General features: G+C 34.0%; 1 protein-coding gene and 1 long non-coding RNA gene across 10 annotated transcripts in view; one reads left to right on the top strand and one right to left on the bottom strand.

Annotated features, from left to right (window-relative positions):
• LOC108375723 (small conductance calcium-activated potassium channel protein) overlaps window positions 1-5833 on the top strand; it is a 387259-nt gene that overhangs the window by 238271 nt on the left and 143155 nt on the right. The window lies entirely within an intron of this gene.
• The window catches only part of LOC108375785 (uncharacterized), a 15933-nt gene that overhangs the window by 1868 nt on the left and 8232 nt on the right, over window positions 1-5833 (bottom strand). Inside the window, exon 2 of the long non-coding RNA XR_001849203.1 lies at window positions 1702-1708. This is a non-coding gene — a long non-coding RNA (uncharacterized LOC108375785). The remainder of the gene's footprint in view (window positions 1-1701; window positions 1709-5833) is intronic.

Below are 5833 nucleotides of genomic sequence, written 5' to 3'. Positions count from 1 at the left end.
TTGTAAAGCTCATACAGCTCATCGTTAAATCGTCTGCGATATTCGCTCATCACCAACGCGTAAAGGTCCGTAAATCTTTCGCAGAATCTTTCTCTCGAAAACTCCAAGAGCCGCCTCATCAGATGCTTTCATTGTCCATGCCTCCGCGCCATACACCAGCACAGGCATGATGAGTGACTTATAGAGTGTGATCTTTTTACTTCTCAATTGCCTACTCAGCCCAACGTAGCACTTTTTGGCAAGAGTGATTCTCCGTTGGATTTCAAGGCTGACAAATACAATGACTCAAAAAAGCACCTGGTGATTTTTTTTATTATTCGCAATGTTTTTCAAGTAAAAATTTTTTGTTGTTTTAACTAAATTCACAAAAATTAAGGATTCAAACTATATACAGCATTTAGAAAAATTCAAAAAATTCTCGTCCAAATTTCGAATTTTTTACTCTGAATTTTTAGAACAATTTAAGATACCGAGTTTTAAAGCAAATAATACTTGAGTATAGCTCACAATGTGGTTCCCGTTGATTTTCTTTTTAAATTTTTTGCCACCAGTCTTTTGTGTTTTTTATTTAACAATTTCTATTGATAAAAAATGACGTAGATTAAATTTTTTTTGTGAACAATTATAATGCGTCATTACATACCTGTAATTTTTTTTTATATGTATTTAAATAATCATTTAAAATATTTAGGCAATCAAAAGCTCCCCGGGATTCCAGTAAAATGAGTTTTGAATGGAGCACGATATGTTCGCCTTATATCGATATACATTTATACGTATGTAAGTATATAAAAAGTATGCAAAGAAATTTATAATATAAAGATAACTACGAAAAATAAATCGGTAACGAAAAGTTCAACAAATATCTACCAAAATGAGAAAAAATTTACCTTTTTACCAACCCAAATTTTTTCTACCAATTTTGTTAACAATTTACCAAAGTGGCAACCCTGCCTAGAACGGTGATGGGCATCGCCTTGCCCGCGGGCAAAGCTCTTTTAAGCTTTCTATAGATTTTGTATATTCGTAAGCAGAGTAAAAGCTCTCTCTGCCCATCGCTGCCCTAGAACCATAATATACGTAAATTTTACGGCATAGGTGGGTAATTTTTGCTCGCGAGCAACGCCAGCGTAGAGCTGCAAATATATATATCGATGTCAGTATCGATATATCGAGTAATTGGTTTTTTTTGCCGACATCGATATTTTTTTTTCGATATCGAGTATGGCATAGCCATTTTCTCATTACTTATTTTTGCGCCAAACAACATCAGTGACTGATTTAATAGACCCAAAATCTGCATACCAAATTTTTTTATAGAAATTCTTATTAAAAAGTTCGCAATTTTTAAGAAACTTTTTTGATTGTTTTCTAATTTTTGCAAAAATTTTACAATTTAGGTTTATATGGCTTTTGTTACAGATTGAGCTATACTTTTATAAAAAAGTAATGAAAAAAATATAGAATGAAAAAACATTGCGAATACTGTAATAATATCACTGTGTGATTTTGAGTGTGGGTCACTGTTATACATACATATGTACCTCATATATATGTGTAATAAAATTTTCTGTTGGTAAATGGTTCTGGCGTATGCCGACGACATCGATATTATCGGTTAAAACAAGTGCTACGTCTAGGGTTCGAACGATACTATCGATATTGAGTAAGTATCGATACTGAGGGTATAAAAATGAGTACTTTAATACTCGATACCTTATTTGGTGATTTTACTCGATACTTTGCAAAGTACTCGTAGTATCGAATACTTATTAAAAAACACACTTTTTAAATTTTTTCTTCCATTGGCAACCCAATTTTTTGCTTATATGGGTTACTATCTTTAAATTTTGTCCATCACTTAAAATAAACTGAAATTGCGTGTAGTCTGTTACATAACATAAACCAAATAAGTTAAAGTTTAATGGCCTTATTCATAAAAAATAAAGTAGGTTTAAAGAGCTTAATAAAATGACATTTTCATACATTTTTCAGATTATAAACCTTTTTTATTTTTTATGAACAAGGCCATAAATCTTAACGCAAAGTTCACGAAATTGCAGAACTTTTAGAAACTTTTTGGGTATGCAGTTTTGTAGCCTATTCAAATTTACGTGTAGCCTACTACATACCGTTGACTTTTAATTCAAACTTGCACATTTTTATACTAAAATTAAATATGCTACAAAAATGCTTACCCAAAAAGTTTACGAAAATTTCTTAATAAAATGTATGTACATATATATGTATGTATGTATATACATTTAACGTTAAAATCACTTCTAACGTGAAAGTAAGTTCTGCAATGAAATAAAAATCAAATATTTAAAATTTCGATTGTTTTAATTTCAGGAAATAACTAGATATGCAATTGAAGAATAAAATAATTTTTTTGAGATATTTTAATGAGTCCGATACTGAGCAGTATCGATACTTTTTCCCTGATACTTTTAGAGTATCGATACCATGAGCTCGATGCCAGAATGAGTACTCAGTATCGATACCAAAGTCTGAAATTTCGAACCCTAGCTACGTCTGTTCTGCCTTCTCGGGATTGGATAGAGAAGCAAAGCGAATGGGTCTGGTGGTGAACGAGGACAAAACGAAGTATCTCCTGTCATCACACAAACAGTCAGAGCATATGCGTCTTGGCACCCACGTCACTGTTGACAATTACAAGTTTGAAAAAGTAGACGACTTCGTTTATTTGGGAACCAGCATTAACACCAATAATAATGTCAGCCTTGAAATCCAACGGAGAATCACTCTTGTCAACAAGTGCTACTTTGGGCTGAGTAGGCAATTGAGAAGTAAAGTCCTCTCTCAAAGACCACACTCTATAAGTCACTCATCATGCCTGTGCTGGTGTATGGCGCGGAGGCATGGACAATGAAAGCATCTGATGAGGCGGCTCTTGGAGTTTTCGAGAGAAAGATTCTGCGAAAGATTTACGGACCTTTACGCGTTGGTGATGGCGAATATCGCAGACGATTTAACGATGAGCTGTATGAGCTTTGCAACGATATAGACATAGTGCAGCGAATTAAAATTCAGCGGCTCCGCTGGCTTGGCCATGTCGTTCGAATGGACAGAAACGCTCCTGCTCTGAAAATATTCAACACGGGCCGCGATGCTGGTAACAGAGGAAGGTCTCCTCTGCGTTGGAAAGTCCAGGTGGAGAAGGACTTGACTTCACTTGGCATTTGCAATTGGCGTCAGTTAGCACAGATGAGAAACGACTGGCGTGTGCTCGGCCAAAATCGCTTAGGCGGTTACAGCGCCAATAAAGAAGAAGAAGAAATGGTTCTATGCATTTTTGAATGAGTAGATGTTTCTTCAGTGTTTCATTGTAGAATTAAAAATTAACGATACATATCGATATATCGAGTTTTCGTCTCATTCTCAGAGGCACTTCTGGCACAATTCATTCTGTTTTGGCACAATCATAAAATATAGAAGTTTAGCAAAAAATGCCAATATATAACAAAAAATTACAAAGCACATTATAGATTAAAAAATTACAAAAAGTGAAAGTGAAAATTAAAAGCACGCTGTGAGAATTATTTGCAAACCGCTGAATTCTGTTGTGAATATGCAGTACGAATAGTAAATTTTCGTCACAACAAGCTTTTAATTCAGCATTTTTGGAAAGATTCTAAGTTCGCAGTTTTATAGATCATTAAATGAAAGTGCAAGTTTCTGTAATATCCCGATGATTTTTGATGTTTTTTTCTGACGGTGTCATACATTTTGATTCATTTAAAAAAATTTCGAACACACTTTATATGGAAAAATGCATAACATCGAAAACTTGGAATCTCCCTAAAACTTCTGAATTCAAAGTATTTTGGTGCGAAAAATTGCTCACTTTTTATAATTTTTGTACAAAGTTGGAAATGCTGATTTGTATACATATATTGTGTTTATAACATCATGAATTAGACTTTTATATAATATCAATTAAAAAATAATCAATGAAAACAATAGGCGAAACTGGTCAAAATGTCTCACTGCCATTATTTCGCATATAGAGACATACATATGTATGTGTGTATAGATCAGTGGTGCACACGGGAGTCTCCGGGACCCTGCAGGGAAACCGCGGACTAGTGAATCAAGTTTCTAGTTCCGTACTATGTCTTTGTCGCCAAAAAGGAACTAGTCCGATAGGAACTAGATCCCCACCGTCCAAAATCGGCGAAAAGTGGTACTTTAAAAAAAAAAAATTTTTTCAGTTTTTTCACTAGAAATCTATATCTACAGTGACGAATTTAGAACTGGTTCGGAACTATAGAAAAAGAGATGCAGAACGAACTAGATCTTATTTGTCGAAGTTAGAACTAGTTCGGAACTATCGAAAAAGGGATGCAGCAGGGGGCTTGTTTACTTTACATAGATATGTGTTCAGCGGCTTTTTCGTTCAAACACGCTTCTATTGTGCATTTCGCAGATGCTTTTTCATAGCTTGGTAATAAAAAACCAAAATTTGTGTTAACATTTCAACATCTTGGGACCGTCTGGAATTTAACAGCGAGCACTTCTGCAGACTCAGCTACAGCTAAAGGTATGTAAACGTACATTTATTACAATCATTCAAACAAATTTAATTTCAAATTGAGAACACATTTCTTTCAAAATAACTTAAAATCGCACACACGGAAGAACCAAAAAGATTAAGAAATCATGATACTTTTTTCTTTCGTCTGTCGATATTAGAACTGGTTCGGAACTATAGAATTTAAGACTAGTTCGGAACTATCGAAAAAGGGATGCAGCGGGGGGCAATTGACACTTCCTAGGACATCGCCATGTTAAATTCGCCAGTTGGTTGCATAAAAAAGAGATTTATCGCGAACCAGTACTGGGTCTAAATGTACTAGAAGCGCACCAGTTCAGAACTAGAGATTTTCCCCACAGGGCCCTGTAGGGAAAACACGAACTAGTGAACCAAATTTCTGGTTCAGTACTAGTTCTTTTTCGCCAAAAACGAACCAGTCCGATAGTAAATAGTCCCGAACCAGTCCAAAAGCAGTGAAATGTGGTACTTTCACTAAACTATTTTATTTCAAATTTTAAAAGCAGGGACGGTAATCATTATGGGTAAAATAATTTAAAGCAGCATTTAATCATTANGCAATCCAGCACAGCTACCTTAATACAGTCAGTCAATAAAGTTTAGGTACAACGAATTTTTTACAATACGGGCAACTATTTTTTAAATATTTTAGTTTTCGGCAATTTTTTTTTTAATTTCCCCAAAAATCAGAGTTCCAAACCTTGTGCAAAATTTAAGAAAATTCCGCAAAATTTCATTAAAATAATTCACTTTCTATTTGCGCTCTCTAAAAAAAGTTGAGTTTGCAGTACTTTAGCCCATTCAATTTTAGTATAATGAAGTGCAAGTATGAGGAAGCTAGGACTTTCCAAACAACAACAAAAAATTGCTAAATATCAATGGTAAGTCGTAGCTGCCTCAAACTTGCACTTTGTTATACTAAAATTGAATGGGCTGAAAAACTGCGTACTTAACTTTTTTCTAAAGAGTGTAAATTGCAATATTTGGATGGAAATTTGCGGAGTTTTCTTTAATTTTGCATAAGGTTTGGAACTCTGACTTTTGGGGTTTTTGGTGTAGAACTCATCATATTTTTATAAAAATATTAGGGAAAAACTAAATATTTAAACAATAAATAGTTGCCGGTATTGTAAAAACTTCGATGTACCTAAACTTTATTGACTGACTGTATATCTTATTTACTTAAAAAACAATACGCTTAAATTTAGACAAGTAAGACAAAGTGAACTAATATTTTTACTTTTAAGCAGAACGCAC

This window comes from Rhagoletis zephyria, unplaced genomic scaffold, assembly GCF_001687245.7.
Source record: "Rhagoletis zephyria isolate East Lansing unplaced genomic scaffold, Rhagoletis_zephyria_1.1 Rzeph_scaffold_00094, whole genome shotgun sequence".
Lineage (NCBI taxonomy): Eukaryota > Metazoa > Arthropoda > Insecta > Diptera > Tephritidae > Rhagoletis > Rhagoletis zephyria.
This window is presented reverse-complemented; position numbering and strand designations above follow the sequence as displayed.